Here is a 20,570-nt window from a genome sequence, read left to right as displayed (position 1 = left end):
GCAGTATAAACTGAAGGTAAAGCAACAGCACACTGCGGCTACTTGATATATTCCAGAGCACTCCTAATTACTCCTACTTTCTAGCTGTTCCAATGTATATGCTCCCTGCCCAAATATGCAAGAAATCATGCTTTTACAAATCAACTTAATTTGGAATTTTGTATTTTCAAAATTGTTTACTGCAAGAAAAATTCCACAGTCCCTGTTTTCACGTACTTCAGATATTAATATAAACACAGAAGATTAACATCAGAAAACATATTTTTATGAGCTACCTTTGATAGTGGCTTCACAAACCCTTTTTGTACACATGGGAAAATTACTAAATTTCCTGTTACTTTGCATTTTCAGAGGTAAATGTCAATATAGTTGTAACTTATAATTGTAAACAGGTCTGAGATGCATCTTTTCTCATTTTTGAATAAACTCTCTTCAATGAGTTTCATTCACATAAGGAAAGCTGTCAAAATGTGATGTTTACGATGGCTGTATGTCTTGGAAATAAGATTTACAGTATGAAACTTTGAAAGAAGGAAACAAAAAATCATCACTGAAGCACAAACAGTGGAGTTGACAAGAAAGTCTATCCTCTTAGTTCCTAATCAATGCATAAGTCACTACAAGAACAGTGATAGAACAGGCTGTCTCCAATTCTGTACGTAAATGTGCGCTGGAAGTGACCTACCAGGGATTACTAAGATACATATCCCGAAGCGAACCTGGTAGTCTTCAAAAGCAGATTGTGCAAAAAGATTAAGAATTACAAAAAAAAGAACACCAATTTACTCCCCAAAAGCCTGCAACACTGCAGATGTCTACTAATTTTGTTTGATTGTATTTAGACACAGGAGTACAACAGTAGATATCAACATCAGCAAAGCTGCATTATGATGATACTATAATTCTTCTTACTGAGAGATTTTAATCACAAATATTAAAGACAGTAAGTAAAAGTAAAAAACCCCCAACAAAACAAATTATCAACATACCCATTCAAAAATATGCAGAGCCATAATAAAAACTGCAGTAGCAAAGAAAATGTGACATTAAAAGTTCCTTGATATGTGGATCATAGAAGTAGTTCATCCATTATAGTAGCTTCTTGAGAGTTGCCCCAGTAACGGCATAAAACTGCTGTAATGTGTACACACAGTAATACTTAATGCCAAAAAATCAACCCTTTTTCCATGGAAACAATGTTACTTTGAAAGAGTCTGATGTAAAATACGCCAAGTTGATATTCAATGTTATGTTTCAATATAGCAAATGACAGTACAGGAACACAGTACGACACAAAAGAATAAGCACATTAACCATACTGACTGAAGCTGGCTTATGAAATTCTTGCAAGCAAATAACACTAATAAATATTTTGCTTTTAAAACCTCATGTGCAAAGGTGGTTAAAAGCTTCTGCAGCAGCCTATGCATTTGGCTCCTACACTTAAGAAAGGTGCTCATTTCTTTCACTGTTTTTTTGGTAGGGAAAGAAGAAGTTGGTAAATACACTTGTATTTAAGAATAAATTTATATAATAACATTGAAAAATGAAAAATATAACACATACTTCCAGTTCAAAATTTCCAAGTAATAGACAAAATATTACCCAATCATTTATGGAAACCATTAAATGGCTCAAATGGTTAAAGTCCTAGCTGAGAAAAAAATGACTTCTGGAGTACCTGGAAGTACCTCATTTGAAAATGTGTCTAGAAAAGCATGTGTTTACCAACTGAATAAAAAGCTTAGAAGCTGCTGCAGATAAATTAAATAGTAGAGAGTAATCAATCACAGTGCTAAAATGATAGATGACAACTAAACTGAAGCCCCGGGTAACTACAACCACTGAGCTACTTTGCAAAATCAGGTTGCATAACCAGCATACCTCAAAGCAGTACAGAATCTAAATCCACGTCAGAGATCTCACATTAAAAGCCACAAAGCTGTGTCTGTAATACAGGAACGATTAAAAAAACCCAACAAAATGAAGTTTTGAGGTACAGAATTTTGTAAGCATATGAGCCACAGAGAATATACTCCTCTCAATAATCTTAACATGATAACCAAAACAGAGCCAGTATAAACAACCTTGATTTTCAATAAGGGTAAGAAGAGGACTCTGGAAACTACAGGCCTGTCAGTCTCACTTCAGCACCTGGTAAAATTATGGACAAGATTATTCTGGGAAGTATTGAAAAACACCAGTAAGACAACGCTGTCATCCGTCACAGCCAGCACAGTTTCATGAGAGGAAAGTCCTGCTTATCAAACCCAATTTTCTTTTATGATAAGGTAACCCACCTAAATTGATCAAGGGAAGCCAACTGATGTAATCTTTTGGATTTCAGTATAGCTTTAGATACTGTCTCTCACAGGATCCTTCTGGTCAAAATGTCCAGCACATAGCTGGATAAACACATCACACAGTGCCTCATGGGTCAAGCACAGAGGGTAATAGTGAATGGGGTAACATCAGACTGGTGATGTATCTGTCACTAGTGGGGTTCCACAGGGCTCCATCCTAGGCCCTGTGCTCTTCAACATCTTCATAAGTGACTTGGACACAGGACTAGAAGGGATACTAAGCAAGTTTGCAGATGACACAAAACTGGGAGGAGCTGTTGACTCCCTTGAAGGCAGGGAGGCCCTGCAGAGGGACCTCAGTAAATTAGAGGACTGAGCAATCACCAACCCTATGAAGTTCAACAAGGGACAGTGCTGGATTCTGCACCTGGGATGGAACAACCCTAGTTATGTGTATGACTATGGAATGAGATGCTGGAAAGCAGTGTCACGGAAAGGGACCTGGGGGTCCTGGTTGATGGCAAGTTGAATGTGACTCAGCAGTGCCCTGGTAGCCAGGAGGGTCAATTGTGTCCTGGGGGCATCAGGCAAAGCATCACCAGCCAGTTGAAAGAGGAGACTGTCCCGCTCTGCTCTGCACTGGTGTTGTCTCACCTTGACTATTTTGTGCAGTTTTGGGCACCACAATATAAGAAAGATATTAAGCTTTTAGAGAGTGTCCAAAGGAGGGCAACAAAGATGGGGAAGGACCTTGAGAGGAAGCCATATGAGGAGTGGCTGAAGTCATTTGGTCTGTTTAGCCTGAAGGAGACTGAGGGGAGTCCTCATTGCAGGCTACAACTTCCTTGCGAGAGGAAGGTGGGGGAGCAGACACGGATCTCTTCATTCTCATGACCAGTGAGAGGGCCCTTGGGAATGGCCTGAAGTTGTGTCAGGGAAGGTTTAGGTTGGATGCTAGAAAAAGGTTCTTCACCCAGAGCATGGTTGCATATTGGAACAGGCTCCCCAGGGTAGTGGTCACAGTACCAAGCCTGACAGAGTTCAAGAAGCATTTGAACAATACTCTTAGGTGTCTGGTGTGACTCTTGGAGATGGTCCTGTGCAGGACTGGGTTGGACTTGATGATCCTTGTGAGTCCATTTCAACTCAGTATATTCTGTGAACCTTTACATTATGGACATGGTACTATATAATTTACCAGAAGTTCATACTTCTACTCTGGGAGAAAAAAAAATAAAATTGAAACTAATTTGAGGGAAATCTCATTAAATAATTAAATTAGTGGGAACACTCCAATGAACAATTTTATCCAAGCCTGCAGTATATTGACATGAATTTTAATTTTCAGTTACAAAACCTGGGAGGGAATGGCAAAAACAAGGAAGGAGGGCACTTCCATGCTGCATCTAGATTACTATACTGCAGGAAAGACTGAAATCATAATGTAAGGGAAGGTTATTGTATTAGTATAGAACACTGGGGAACAACAGGCTCATTTCTTTTTGAATGCTCATAAATTCAACTTTTACAAAGTTTTTGTAGAAAAAACAAAATTGACACTTCCAAAATCAGCAAATCCTTCATTTAGTGACTTTATCTCTGGTACATTACATACCCATAGATATAATATGGTAAATGGCAAAATATAAAACATGGCAGCTTTTGAAACAGATATTAGAGCAAACAATGTAATACTGCATGCTCAGGAGCTAATGATAAGTCTAATATAAATGTAGTTATTCTACACAAAATGGGAGTCAAACTGCCCATACAGTAACTTTCAGCAGGCCAAGTCTCCTCTCATCTGCTCACAGTAGAGCGTGGTTTTGGGCCATGCTTCTCCTGTATTAGCACTTTGCTTGTGCAGTCTCCTAATTTATGTCACATTACCTGAACTTGCCTTTATTAAACAAGAATAATTAAAAACCTGTTAATAACCAGCCACCAAAGATATCAATTATTTGATAAAGTTTGTGGCAGATGAGTGGTTGCTGCTGACTACCTGAGGACAATGGACACCTTTTTTGGAACACATGTTGCAATGTTTTTTCCCTGCTCCACAAAGGATAATTACAATCTTTTGCAATATCAAAGACAAATGACAAGGGACCTTGCATTTAAAACAAAGTTGAGAACAAATAAAATCCACAAATCATAGTATAAATTATGACTTTTATTTTTTTAAAAATAAAAACAATATTTTATTTTTTCCCTATATAGGGAATCCATATTTTTTTTCCCCTCACATCACTGGATATTTTAAATTTTAGATTTTAATTCAGGTTGAGGGGGAAAAAAGGTGTTTTAAAACAAATCCACAATGCCAATTTATCAATATCAGTGCCAGAAGAGTGACTGGTTGCTTAGTGTACGAATAACATACAGTTCTCAAGAGTGTGGTAAGAAGACTCAAAGGTAGCATACATGAATTTCCATACATGGCTGAATATATAGCCTGATCAAGCTGGTAAAATTGCTCCTCACTGATGATGGGTGAGAGGTAAGTGTAATTTTGTTTCTGTTTTATTATTCTAATTTCCCATGTATATTCCAAAGAGAGTGTTAAATAAATTACACATTACAAATATTAAATAACTACTGTAGAGTTTCATTTTTTAAATTATATATTCATTGTTAGATTATTTGTAGTTTATAATTATAATACCATGACTGATAAAATTAACTGATAGATTCAATGAAAAGGTTCTGTCAACCTATTCTGCCAGTGGGAGAGAAAGAATTTGTATGTGAAGGAGCACCAATAATATTTGATTAATTTTTTCTCACTATACACAAATAAATCCATGCTATTCTGAAACAGCTGCCTTTGAGTTCTGGCCACTTGACACAGGAATACAAGAGGGAAGAAGATTTTCAAGTGTCTGCAGTAGTGAAATTTACTTTTCACAAGCAGGTCTGTACATATATCAGTTGAATTATACACATTGCTTGGAGCTGCTAATTTTTATGCATGTAACACGCTGCCAAAACTTAAGATCCAGGGGGAGCAAAGCATAATTGATTAGGTTGAAGGTATCTCATGTGTTAAGTAACAACTCCCAAAGTTCTACCATATCTTTCCACATGTCAAATAAAAATTGCAAGAGCTGACCCATATTACACTGTGTTGCAACCCTTTGCGAATTTCTCAGATATAGGTATATGGCATTATTCTGTGCATTATGACCCGATAATACCAATAACACTCTTAGTCTGCAGAGAATCTATTTGGTCCTACAAATAGCAAACTCAAAATCTGCCCAAGATCAGAAACACTCTGCAATGCAGCTCTGCCAACAGGAAGAGGAGATAACCCTGTGTGGGAGATGTGAGCCAAAAATATGAAATTTGAGAAGACAGACTATGTGGCAAAAAAATGGAAAGATAAAGGGTGGCAAAAGGTGTGATAGCATGTAGGGAACATAAACAATGGGAATCACAGGGGAAAGAAGAGAAAATGAAAGGGAAGTATGACTGATAGAAAAAGCAATGGAAAATTAAAAAGGGATAGATAAGCAGGAGTTTTGAGAATTTTTTTAAAACCGTTTTTTTTCCTAATGATTCTCTGGAACATAGGTATTATTTGCCATATACCCAGAAGATGCCTACTGCTAGCACAGTTTAGTAGACTGTACAAATAACCATACAGATTTTCAAATAAGTATTATGTTGTCCTTGGCTTCAGTGAAATGTAACACATTTCCTTTCATGCTAAAACCCATCATCAAACTTGGTTGCCCAGAGAGGTAATGGGCATTTTTTTGCTATTGAGGTTTACACGCATTCTTTTCCAACAAAGAGTGTTATTTTTACTACTTGTCAAAAATTAGTCAAGATTTATTTCTATCTAAAACTACTCTGTTCCATATGCCAGTTTGGCTAAATGAATAGAGGTTTTGTATATGACAATAAAATTCCTTAAACTGTATTGCATGATATGCTGTCAAATGTATATTCTGTAAGTAGAATAGTGCTAATGAACACATATTCTCTGCATGTTACTTACCATCCACAATATTCTACCACAAAAAAGTCAGGTTCTACTGGCACCTAGCACAGAGGAACTGTTTTGTTGGAACCATTAATAGAAATGCCTGAACGCCTTAACACATATCCATCTGCTTTGGTTCTCAAAAGATACCTTTTAATACCCACCCATACATACATCCGTATAACCAGCTACATTTTCCAGGGCATATTACTTTGGATTGGCGATGAAAGCAGTGTCTCCTCTCTACTTTGTCATGACTGGTACTTCACCAGCAGCCTAAGATTTTTTTCTAGGACAATGCTAATAATATCATCCACAACACAAACATAGTTCATTTTCTTGTCTCAGTAGGTAGTCTTAATTTCTTGATGTTTTAAAAAGCTGTAGTTGTCAAATGCCAGTGCATTGAGATTGGCTGTACTGTGAAAAGAGCAGCACAGCTATGACCAGGGCAGTTCAGAACAATTAGTCAGTGATTATGTGATTACACAAACCCATAAAACTCTCTTGCTCCTGCACCGATCCAACAGGATCAGACTACAGGGATACATCCATTCTTCTCCAAAATTTCAAGTGTGAGCAAATATTAGTGTAATGCTATTTTTAGCTTCGTACTATCTATCACAATTTCTATTACAATGCACTTTTACTGAGAAGAAAAAGGCAATAATCTCAGTATGGGCAGAGATGACATATCCTGTGGATTATCTGGGCCTCTTACTTAAAATGATTACAGGAGTAATAAAAGTCTACTCCTGTGAAATGAAACTACACTGGATAAAATGAAGAAATGGTCACTGCACTAATTTCTTATACTTGTTAAAAGAACTGCAATAAGAAACAATGAAAAATTTTAAAAAAGGAAGTGCAAGTAGTGTTTAGCTTTGTAGTATGTAACTTGGTCACTTACTGTTCACAGTAGAGAATGTGTGCTTAACTCTCTTCTCTTTGTTTATTCAGGGCTCCAAGCTTCTGTAAGAAAAACAAATACATGTATTTATCATCTCTATAAAATTAATTACCTAGTTTCATTTGTGCCATAGAAGTTTGCCATTTTCATATTTAAGTTTGGCTTACTCCAAGATTTAAAGCCCTGGGCTTTTGTGAAAGTATCCAGCAGAGAAAATTCACATTGCTTCTTTTCCTTAAAGGACAGTTTCCAGCCTAAGGTACTACAACAGCAGCATGGAAGGGAAATCCACAGGTTAAGGGAACAAATCTCTCTTGAAACCTCAGACCAAATTCAACTGCAGGTGCTGAATTTCATCTGGGCAGCTGCAGCTCTCCCCAGTTCCGGGAAGGTGACAGGCTTTCACATCTCTGAGGCTGGCAATCCTCTGGTCAAAATTAAATTCTCATGCTGTATTAGATCTTGGCTGGATTACCCCATTACACTGAGGAGTTAAGGAAGAAAGAACATGTATGTCCAATGACAGCCATAGCCTCCCCCATGGCTTTTGGAGAAGAGTGGGACATGCTGCAGAGGGGTGTCTCACTCCCACTGCTTCACGCAGGCAACTAGCATAATAAGCACTGAACACAGAACACCAGCTGCTTCAGGCTTTCTTGGGCAGTTTACCTGTATCACAATAGAGGTAGTTTTAAGGCAGGATTTGAAGGAACACAGCACACTGGCTTTGCAGATTCTTACTTTTAACAGCATTAAAGGCTGCGTGAGAGAAGGGAGAAAACTGGGACTGATCGGCAATAAGGGCTGCAATAAAGGCATCACTGATGTGAAAGAGCAAGCAGGATCAAGCTGTGAAGGCATTTAGTGAGATGACCAATTTTGGTGTAGTTAAACAAGGAAGTCAAATACATAGTTACCAAGGTAGACAAACACATCTTTAATTACACATCAACTTTGTCAGAGGAAAATGAAACTGCTGTTATCTAAAACTGTCAAACTATAGCACACCAGCCCTTACTTTTGTCTTTAAAAAAGGCAAATCATGATTCCATCCACCATCTCACTCTAGCCAGGCTACCATGTTTCATGACTCAAATAATAAAGAATTCAGACCATAACTGATTAAAAAACCTAATTTTACCTTCTTTTTTAGCAAGAAAAAAAAATAAAATATTGCTTTCTGCATAGTTCTGCCAATATTTATGACATCCCAGAAATCCTTCATCTGAATGTTAGCTTTCTGAAAAAACCTTTTAAGTAACAACTATAAACTGTTTGGAACTGAAGGCTATATAATCTGTGAGTTGGAAGGATACAATATTATGTATTAAGTTTTAAACTTCTTTAAGCCCAAGGGATTAGCTCTTCTAACAGCCCATTTTGTTACATCCTAGACATCAGCGAGGAGCTGAGCACTTGAATGACGTAAGGTTAGCTGGACAACAATTTGAAATCTTATTCCAAAGGGTTTAGAATAACTCCCATGCTGGTGTAAAACATAGCTAATTTCATTCCCACAGTTTGTAATTAATCTGTCAATAGCCTTAGCAGGCCTTACCTAGCTTGGTGTTCCATATTAGCTGTATAAAATGTCATGGTACAGGCCAAGATAGACCTAATCTGAACTACTGTACTCAAATATCTCTTGAATGGAATCAATCAAAACTTTTCCTCTTGTTGTCAAGTCAAGTCTTCCCACACTGAGGGCTCTGGAATTCAGACACACTCAGAAAGTAGGTTCAGTAAAAAAACTCTAATCCCCACCTTCTCCTGGGGTTCAGAGCCAGGGTTTTAGTTCAGGTCCCTGTGTACAACTTGCATTTGAGCAGAGATAGCTGCAAGTGCCTTAGAGAAATTAACACCCAGAGTAACACCTCCTCTGTGGTACACTGTCTTAATCTTCCCCTGTTTCTCTAAGCTGTCTGTGTCAAGCTGTGCCATATTATTATTGAGCCTTTCAGAAGATTTGCTATTTCCTTCTGCTGCAAAGACAGAAAATGGAAATGAAGGATAAATGTTTACTTCAGCATTAATTGTAAATAACTGAATAAACATACAAGTTATTGCTAGAAAAGCAAATTCAAGCAAAACCATAAGTGTGGAGTTTCATTAGGTACAAAAAGAGACAGCCCACATGCTCCTTTGAAGCTGACAGTCTGAGTTCCAAAGGATACGAAAAATGTAATGTAGATCTGGAATAAATAAACAAAACCCCATCAATAAAAATCAATGTTTATCAAGGAGTCTAAATAGCATCACTCCTTGCAAGAATTTGCAGAGTTGAAATATATGGAGAGAAATAAACTGGAAAGACTTGCATTTTTAGAGAAAGATTAAAAAAAATCACCAGAGAAATTCAAATGTGTTTCTATTGCTTACTATTAAACATATGCTATTTTTGATTAGATGTTTTGAAAGATTAATTCATTCACCCTTGGTTATGGATTCTTGTGAGTCTTCAGGGCAGGAGATCCCTGCAGTGACAATTATATTTCCAGAGCTAGAAATAGCATCTGTCATATCAGTAGTGTCTTGCAAAGCTCCGTTTTCATTTCACAATATTTGCAAGGGAAGATGTTTCCTAATGAAACCATTGGAAATATCAACAAAAACACATTTTGATATATGTGAATACATCTTGTAATATCCTTTTAAAGCATAATCTATATTTAACAAATGGTATCTACAGAAGATACTTTAAGGTGTTTAATTTTAGAGTAAGCACTCATTTACTAATTTTTACTTCAGTTAGCATACAGATATGCAAAAGTAAACAAAAAAAGTCTATTTTTGTTAATTCTAAACTCTCTATTCCCAGCTACCTTTATGGTAACCAATTACAGAAACAGTCCCAATAAACCGGGGCAGAACTGGACCTCTAAAATAAAAGCAGTTCAGTCAGCAACACTGAATTTAAGACTATAAATGCATATCTGCTCACAAAATGAAACCCTACTCCACTGCAAGGAAAGGATTTTTTGCAGTTTTTCTCAGGAAACTCTTGTTTAACTCATAGAGAAAGAGAGTGGATTTACATTTATTACAGGTGACAAAGAACATTTTTAGCATCACAAAATCATGGCGAAAATAAGCTCCTTTTATTAGATGCTTCACTATTCATTGTGAACTGCGATACAAAAAATGAAAGGGAAGTTGCAGGGTAATTTAAAGATTTTTCAAGCTATCTTGGGCCATCTGCAGTTTCTTTATTTCATTACTATTTTTAAATCCATGAAGAACTATGTGAACATTTACAAACTCCATAAAGAAACACTTTTTATGTATTTAGGATTATGGGCTAAACACTCATTAGTAGAGCATATGGCTGTTATTTGAGTACTCTTCTCTCCTTTCAAACATTGAGGAATAATTTTGCAAACTGAATCTCTATATTCCGGAGTAATAAAAAGCTGATAATACATCATCATTATGGCTTAGTGACAGTTCCAGAGCACAACCGGACAACATTTTTGTTATGAAGGAATATGATGGAAATGAGGAGGGTTTTGGCTTTGACAGAGCTGAAATTTAGCCTAGGTTTGCTCAGTTTATTGACCATCTATCAAACCTAAGGACATCCACTTATTTGGTATATCTGGGAGGTTTTGAATAAACCGTTTTGAAATTTAGGGTGGCAAAACAAGAAAATATAAACTAAACCTCAAACAAAAAGCAGCTGGTGTTTAGCATACTGAATTTAGCAGCACAGTCTAAAAATCCAAGCCCAGCAATATTAGAAGTGAAAATGGGAATTTCAAATTTTATTCTCTGCTTTAGAACTATTTATAAGAGAAAAAACCAGATTAATCGAAAGTGGAAGATATACAGCATTATGAACAGACTGACATCCTGTAAAACATAGAACTGACAACTGGGAAAATGAGGCTAGCATTTGATTACGAAGTTTAAATTAGCTAATAACCAGTACAGAGTCTGAATAATTTCTAGTTGCATTATGTGCAACAAATTAAATGTATTTTGAAAAAAAATGGGGTTGTGGGCATTTATTAATCGTTTCACATAATGAAATAGAAATTGTTACACATTATGAACTTTACAGTCCTTAATCATATGTATATTCCAATATTTTATGGGCTTAATTTGCTCAGCATCAACTTTTACTGTGAGTAACATTGATTTTGTTGAAACCTCAAATAAGTCACAGAAGAGATCTGAGGATTAGTTTAGAAGGGATTTAAAGCACACACTGTGAATCTCTATACAACCATCACTTAAAACACTATCCATTCAGGCCCAGATGGATTGCTATGGCAACAGAATCCCAAATACCAGGTTTGTAACTAAAAAAAATGTAAATTATTGATGAATTCAGAGTTCTCTCTATTGGACACCCTCCTATTCAAATACAAAGCCGTATGGTTAGAGTACAGAGAAAAGGTTGATATGCAATTTCCCCAGCCCAGTGAGCACTAATCCCAAAGGATTTCATTAAATCTTTTGGCTTAAATTTTTATTCTTGGAACAGCAGTCAGCAAGCAGGGATTACATTAAAACAGGCACTATTGAGGTCATTACTCACTGAATTCAGGTTTGTAATATAACAAAAACAGAAACTAATTGTAAATACATCTTCACATACCAGAAACACCTCACAAAATAGCACTACTCTAAGTTACTGTATATTTGATGACAGCACTCTTCCTCTCACACCATCAGCCTGCCTGCCTCCTTGCCTGTATGAAATGATAGAGAATAGTAGAAAACAGTAAAAACAATAGACATATTATTTGATAAAAAGGTATACATCCCATGGTAGAGGTGACTGTGCATAAACAATTGAGTTGCAGAACAATGAATGAAAGGAGGCTCAGTAGTCTTTGATACTTTGTGAATCAAAACCCAGAATAAAAACTTCTCTAGCAAGTAAGCAAACCAGAAAAAAAGAGAAATACTTATTGACATTTTTATTGCCAATTTCATGAACGATCTGATAAAGGAGTAAATAGAGGTAGGAAAGCCAAGCACTTCTATGGACCTCTTTTGTGGAAAGCCTCTCAGACTTTATGCGGGACATGATTAACACAGTAAATGTCACACAAAAATAGACCCACCAGTTTTCACATTTTGGCTTGCAACAGTCCAGCTGGTTTTAAAACAAACTACAGCTTTAAAAAAATAATAAAACTCTCAGATGTGTGTCTGCCATTAGGTGTCAGTGCCCAGAGAAGAGAGATGGCAAACTTCTGGCTATAAGAACTTGTTAGATTCAATGTCCACTCAAAATTGGAAGGAAAAACCAGGACAGGGAGTAAGTTTGTGAAGATGGGTAAATATGGACGGATGCTTTTGCTAATAGAAAGGAAACAACTATTGGAACAGGACATGAAAGAGATAAACCAAGACAGGGAGCCATTTTCTAAGACAAGGAAGAAGTATGGAGCAACAGATGAAAAGGAAGATAGTGGTTGTACCATACCTGTACCTGGTGGAAGAGGAGAAATTCTCCCACCCTCATTCATATAGATTGAGCATTTATTCAGCACAGTATGTAAAGACTGAGCATCTATATAGGGGAGCTGCCATTTGGATAGCTATTTAAGTTTACAGATATTAACTAGATGGCAAGCTTTTTTTAGGTCTTGACATGCAATATTTATACATTTCAGACTACAGTTTAGCAGAATACACATAGAGAACCACTGTGGCCACTAGAGACAAAACTAGTAATTAGGCCCTGCCTTCTCTGCCCATTACCAGCGTGCCTGCAGCAAATGTGGATAGTGCCTTCCCAAATCTTCGTTCGCGAAGCCTAGCCATGATCTCTGCCCATTCAGTCTGTGTCTTGGCTATTCCTACCCTGTGACCCATGTATTTCAAAGCTGAACACAGTTTTCAGCTCTAGGGATTTCTCTGCCTAGCAAAGAACTCTGTTCATTGCAGAATTTGTCTCTGGGATACTTTTTACAACACTAGCAATGAAGCTGCTTTTTTGGCCTGTTTTCACTTGTATTGAGTTACCTTCTACTGAATGTTCAAAGATGCTGCTCACCTATAGCTTCCTCAAAATTTCAGTTCTTAGCATGAAGGGTCTCAACTCCATGAAGGCTCTATGGTCCTTTTTCCATAGGAGTCTGACTAGTTCTACATCTGATATACTGTGTTTCTGTTACACACAACTCATACACAGGCAAGGGCATCTACTAACCCTCAGTAAGTGCTACCTGCTCTTCAAATGTCCCTTCTCTCTCGCAGTTGCATGATGTTTCTCACATTTACAGATTCTGTTTCTCCTACAAGCACTGCCCAGAACATATCTTGCTTATTTTGCTGCCCTTTTTGGTTCTTTTTGATCCTGGTGGATTCAAATCTCCTGTTGCCCAGTAATAGCCTTTTCCAGCTTCTGCTTCATCCTCACGTTTGGCTTGATGCTAAAAGAGCCATCCACTCTGATATTTCCATCAACCACACTTAGGTCAGCATCACAACTTCATGATCAATAAACGATCATATGAATCAGTAGGCACTAAAAGATTCTCTTTTCAAGAAAGCAAACCTATTAATGGTGATGATATGGCCAGTCACAAATGGGTATCTGAATCATCCTGAGGTGTCATAAGAATCTTATGTTCTTATGACAACTCTTGGCAATATATAGAAATGTCAAAGGCTTATGATAATTTGGGGCAGCAAGAGCATCCCCCCCCTCTAGTATCTATCCAAGAAAATATGTGTTTCTTCCTCCATTTACACTCATTTCACAGTGAAACTACCGTAGTCCTGTTGTATAAATGGGCTGGCAGATGTACCAGAAATACAGATGTATACCAAATGTGGTACTGACTCCTAGGAAATCTTTGCATATGACAGACCATTCAAGTAGATAAGTTGGATGTGTTCACACTATGTAGGGACACTTCAACCACTTTGCTACATCTGCCATGTACTAACTGTGGAACTGCTCTTCACCATTCAAGCTTGCCATCCTTGTTTTGTGATTGCTGGGTTTTTAGCCATTCTTTTTGAAAACAACAGAATTTTCAAACTTTACATGAAGCTTATATTTTTCCATTTGCAAATACGAACACATGAGACTACTACTAACATTTATTAGTAATAAAAAGCTCTAAAAACTTTATACATCAGAGTGAAACTTCATTTTTTTAAGCGAAAGTTTTCAAAACTTCAGCTGAAACAACCACCACTCCTGACATGGCATTTCATCAAATTTAATTCCAAATGTTTTCAGGCTTTTCTAGACAATAAGATATAGAGCTACCATTATTTTCTGAGTCAATATAGAAAAAAAGAAATCCAGTTCTCCATGAGTTGCTTCTTAACACTACTTAGACTACACACCTTTTATCACACGAAATAATAAAAAAATAGTTCCTAACAAAATTGGCTTCAGATGTCATATTTAGGCTGCTTGTTACAGCTACAGACCAAGACTTATTTAGAAGCATAATGAAGGTTTTTAGTCAGTCTCCTAAATACTTCCTAGAAAGATAACAAAGATATTTACACTAGTAGATACACACTCAGTTGCATTTCAGTGTTTGGAGATTCAAAATCTAATTGCTTTTATCAAAGGATGAAAGAACCTGCTGCAATATCCACTGCAGGAAGTGATTATATGTTACATAACGCTGCTGATCTTTTTGTTCTGGAAGTCTGGTGTGAGAGGTTTTATTTATTTGTTTGTTTGTTTGTTTATCAATTCTGCTTTACAAAAATGTACTAATGTAGGCAAGCAGTTCACCCATAAAACCTGATAGTGAGTATCGGCACCTCAGGAGATTAAGCAGTGTAATCTATGGGTGAATTGTTCCAACAACCTTTCTACATTACCCTAGAGAGATCTACAGTGGCAAAAACTTTAATATTTGGTGGCCATTTAAATGCATCCTTTCAAAGAGTAAGAGAAAATTCTAAGCAGACTTATTCAAGTAACTGCCTATCCCTCCTTTACTAATCCAAGAAGTAATGGCCTACATGCTGCCCAGATTTCTGGTAAGCAGCAAAACAAATCATATAAAAACAGGTACATCCCTTTCCGAAGCTGGTACCCATGATCTCTCACATTCATTTCAACATTTATTGCTCTGCACCCATGCAACTCACTTTGTTCTACAGCAGCTGCTGTCAGCTCCCTTTCACCTTTCTGTAAGTATATGGGGGCTTCATACCCTAAGACTACTATTTCAAACCTTCATGTGCAATTTCACTACTCTCATTGTCACAGCTGGCATTTCTTTTTTGTTGAACAACACTTTAATAAGAGAATGAAAAGACATCAACAGAAATGAAGATTTATTTTATGCAAGAATAAATGATATTTTGTACCTTTTCGCAGTCAGCAGAAGTAAAGTGTTATACCATCATTGCTGGAAATACTTTACAACCTTATGGTTAGACAATTAGGATGACAAAATCATGAGCAATTAGTTAAAAATAAAAAAATGTTTTCAATCTTCAAATTATTTATGTTAAAAAATTAACTGTGGTATTTCTGTCCTTGATACATTTATCACAAGAATGGATTACTATTATGAGCTTGTTGTATAAACATCACAAAGTCTGTTGGAAAAAACCAAATTCTTCTTGTACCATGTTCTCTGTCTTCCTCAGTATATAAGAATATTAGCCTTCTTTACAGTGAGTAAAAAAAAAAAAAACCAAAAAAATTAAGCAATTGTTAAAAATTAAATTTTGATAAGTTATAATCTTATAGTACAACAACAGGATTTGTGGAGATGTCACTGAAATTAGAGACCTGAACAGATCAGTTTGCAAAACTGTCTGTTATACTCATATTTGTCACAGTCTACTCCTGACACTGTCAAATGTATTTCTTATTTAGTACTGTCCAGAACATTATGTTTTCAGTGACTGTCACTGTAGCAGACAGAGGTGTCTCCTGGAAAAGGCAGTATATAGCACCACTACAGAACCCAAAAGAGACATGTTGATCAGTATCACTGCTCCTCAAAAACAAGTTGAGCAGCCAGTAGATCTTTCTGGTTCTTCTGCATTTTAACTTTTGCCTACACACAGAGGTCAACTAATTAATAAACTAAACCACACAAAAAAATAGTTGACAGATGTAATGTATGAGTATAAAACGTGAATGCCAAGAGCAATGCAAACTGGAGTTTATTGTCAGGCTATAACTTGATGAAGAAACATATAACCTAAATGACAAGAGTGAACCTTGAGTGACATATGACAAGAACCTATGAGAAGTACTAGGTGGGTATGTAAGTGGCCACAGTTGCAAATGCCACCTTGATTCCCAGAAGCTGCAAAGCCAACTCAGCAGCAATTGCACAGTTCAGTAAGAATGTCTTATACCCCTGAAATAAATGGTTGTCAGCCTGCTGAGATAGAATTTATAATCAGAGCTCTTATACAAGTGCAGGTGATGTTTCAGTGTAGTGTGTCTAAGTCATGCCACTTTCCATAGTTAGTGGCACATAGCAATATCCTATCTGGCTACCTTGGCTTTTTGTCCCAGTCAACTAACTGCATAGAACTGGTATTTACAGTAAATTTCATCTCCATGTATTTATAGAAGCACGCAGAAGTTTTAACTAGCCTATACCTGCAAGGATTTGGGTCTAAATTCATCATTATATAACATCATCAACAGATAATAACTTCAGTATCTTAAACCATTTCTTTACACAGTGTGTGTACATGCCTGACAAATGTATTTGATTTTGCAATACTAGAGATGAAACTTTGAAGCACCATGACTCTTCTCATCTTGAAACTACAAGAAGAAATCTAGAGACTGGGGAATTCAGGCAGACCTTTTAATTACAGGTGTCACTCTGGGCTGCGACAGAAGAGCTTAACTGAACTGCCAATCCTTGCAGATTACACGCAAAGATATTATTACAAAAAGCAGGATAAAAGACAAGTGGTGGTTTTTCAAGTCTACATGAAAGGAAAGAAAGGAAACATCAAGTCCACATTCAGCAAATCTGATAGCCCAATCAAAAAGCAGCACATCAGACATTGCAGAGCATTGAGGTACAGATGGTTAGGAACACTAAAAGAGGTAGTTATCATTATTGTTCCTTACATATTTGAGCAAAGAAAAGACATCATGATATTGTATTTCGCTATAAAATCAACTTCCTCAGCAAGATATTGCCATAAGGAATCTAATGGAAATGTCTATTTAGTGAAAATCAAATAATTACCTTGTAATTACCATCTCATGTGTCACATTTAATGTTAGCATCTCTGAATCAAGGAATATTCAAGAAAGTCTATTTGAAATACTTAAAAAAAAACATATGGCAAATATTTTAATTGGGCTACTTTTGCTAATGAAGCTAAGTATTCCACACAGCAATATTTCTCCTCTTTGTAGAGCCAAATGTTAACATAAACCACCCTCTAATTTAATCTTCCTATCCATTCTCTGAAATATAACTTAGACCAAACTTTAGCCACTTCATAAAAACTACTGATTTGCACTCAAATAGCAAACTGGAGCAGTATGAACGGAAAAACCATTTGTTCTGTCTCTGCTGATGTATAGCGTAATTTTCTGAAATTCTTTCATTGCAATTTGCAAACACATTAGCTAAGACTATAAAACAAAAGCAATCTGTACTAACCATGGCCCAGAAGAGGGAGAAGCAGAAAGTTAGAAAACATAACAAATGTCTGAATCATCTTGAGGCAGGGACACAGTCTACCTCAACACAGAACATCATTATCCAAAATGTGCCTCATCTATTTTCCTGACAAAGCAAGCCTGGCCACTGAACACCAAATACTGAAATACAGTCTTAAAACAGGCTATATTAGAGATTTAAGGAGGGACCTAGAGAAGGTAAACTTAACCTAAAATAATTCAGGGGAACAACACTGCAGTTTGGTTATGAGACTTTTAGTTCTTTTGTCCGTTTCCTGCAGTTCCATCCTCAATTCTGCAGTCACTCTAGCTCTGGAGGGGTTTTATCTCCCTTTCTTCTTTCTTTATCAAACTGCTTTAACACAACAGAACTCACAGCAATCCCAAAAGAAGGAAGCTGCTTAAACACTGAAATGCTTAAGTTCTCTGCTGAATTATCCAATGCAGAATTCAGCAGATGCCACTAAACATGTTTCAAGATTATTATTTTTTAAACAAAGCAGATGTAAGGGAAGAAAGGCACATATAAATGCAGTTTTGATAAAGAGCCAGATGAGACTATAACTGCATTCATGGATAGGAAGGGACAGTGTAACAGACACAGCTACACAGAATGATTGTTTCAGCATCTCTCAGTATGGATTTTAAATATATCAAGAAAACACCAAATGATGTACCTAAAATTTCATTTTAGCATCTGGCAAAAAGAAAATATCTGTTAAAGATCACCTTGTTCACAGAAGTCCTTAATATGAGTTTCTGTAAAAAGAGAACTTGAAATTGCCTGTCAACAAATCAGCAGATGCCCTTTCTGAAGCTGACAGGTGCTTTTTGGCATTAATGTAATGACCATAAATACTTTATTGCACAGGGCAGAATCAATCCCTTTAATCAATTTCTACTATCACCTGTAAAGTATGCAGACAATTTTCTAATCTATGCTTTACAATTACATTAAATATGCAAGTTCAACATACTTAGGCAAAGCTGACTGTCAGTATATTTTCCTTCTGACAAAAATAAGCATTTTGCCTATAAGGTTACAATCCTGTCTCAAGAATAACTGAAGCATGGGCTCTTACGCAAAGTTAATTCCCCTAAAATGCAGTAACACAATCTACAGCAGCGTCAGTCTTCAGCAAAGCTCTGTGATACACGGAGATGCAATGTGAAATGTTGCTTTATGAACAGAACAACCTTACAGCTTAAAATAGGAACATGAGGGGTACATTCAGGTACATGGATATATATCAAGAAATCAAATGCCTCTGCGAACTATTTTCTTGAAGCTCGTTGTCCATATATCAGAAAATTCAAGAGATTAGAAAACAGTAAGAGTCAGAGAGAGGATAAATACCAAAGAAATCAAATATGTCCTTCCCTGGCCCTGGTTTCATTGGTTCCCTCATGATATGTCTTCTCTCCTTCTCCACCTTCTCCTTAAACTAAAATGGGCATCAAAGAGTTGATAGTTGCCATTATTTGCACCTAAACAGTTCCTTTAAGAACACAGTAAGAAATTGTCTTGAAGTACTTTTAAGAACAGGTAAAAAAAGGAAGCAGAGAGATCAAATTACTCTAACTGCAAAGCAATTCTGCTTGACATGAAATCCAGATCTTCTCTCTTGTAATTTATCCAGTGCTCTGTCATGAATGTGAGTTTACAATGAGATATAACAACAGAAACAGACCAATGTGATTTTTGGTCTTCCAATTGACATCTTCCATACCTATTAAAAATAATACCCTTATCTTGGTCTGTTTCATTTTTAGTTTTGCAAATAAGAAATCATTGGAAGAGATCACTGAAATTTTTAAGAAAAGAGGATCCTTAAAAGGTTGATTTTGAAGAAATTAGGCATGTAGACATATTAAAAAAAAAAAAAAAAACAGCTGAAGAGAGAGGGAAGTATCCAAAAGATCGAAGATTGGACAGTATTTGGCACATGACTAGGACTGTAAGTAAGCATAATGGGATAGAATAGGGAAAGAAAGCACTGGTTGGATATGAAAAAACCCTTGTTTTGCTTTAAAATATTGTAAGGGAAACAGTAAAGTTCAGCTATGCGTGAAATTCAAAGCTGAACCAGGAAAAGGACACTAAAGTAGGAGCTGAATTCTTCTTAAATTAGTTAAACTGGGGACTAGCTGAACTAAATATTTATTTCCTTGTTTCCACCTTTCCCCTCGGTGAATACCAAGCTATTATTATGGAGGTGAGTGGAATTACCAGAGCTAATACAGGGTTAGAAGCCAACAAGCTGTAATCCGAAATTGGTCTCCGTCTTGCTCTGCTATGATGTTTACGTCACTGTTTAGTTTCCCTACTAATAAAGTAGAGACAATAATATCACGAAGGACCTTGCAGGATTAAAGTATGCAGTCTTTTGCAAGAATGCTGCCAATTTTAAGTTTCCTGAAGTACTTATAAGGTTCAGACTATAGGACTGGACCTTAGCTTATGTCTATAAAAATGCTGACTGCACTAGGTAACAATCAAGGTAATCCTGAATGTTTTTAAAAATTTCACCTTTGCATTACTAAACTTTGCCAGGGGGACTGAATGTTTGCACCTCTGGGACTGCGCTGGATTTCCAGATTTAAACTACTGGACAGTCTAAGTTCTTGTTTGGCCCTAACACCTTAAGATTTTTTTTTCCAAGGCATTATAAACAGAAAAAAATATCACTCTCTTCATTTCCTCCACCATTTTGTTTTAAAAAATTCTTTGAAGATACAAGTGCTCTCACTATT

At 36.5% G+C, this 20,570-nt stretch overlaps 1 protein-coding gene across 3 annotated transcripts in view; it reads right to left on the bottom strand.

The window, feature by feature from the left end:
- Positions 1–20,570, bottom strand: part of SYT1 (synaptotagmin 1) — a 348,639-nt gene that overhangs the window by 212,992 nt on the left and 115,077 nt on the right. For all 3 annotated transcript variants that reach the window (XM_032688530.1, XM_032688528.1, XM_032688529.1), the window contains one exon: positions 7,205–7,266. The gene's annotated coding sequence lies outside the window, so the exon portion shown is untranslated. The remainder of the gene's footprint in view (positions 1–7,204; positions 7,267–20,570) is intronic.

Source organism: Chiroxiphia lanceolata, chromosome 5, assembly GCF_009829145.1.
Source record: "Chiroxiphia lanceolata isolate bChiLan1 chromosome 5, bChiLan1.pri, whole genome shotgun sequence".
Lineage (NCBI taxonomy): Eukaryota > Metazoa > Chordata > Aves > Passeriformes > Pipridae > Chiroxiphia > Chiroxiphia lanceolata.
Note: the sequence above shows the minus strand (reverse complement) of the source record. Positions and strands in the feature narration are given on the sequence as shown.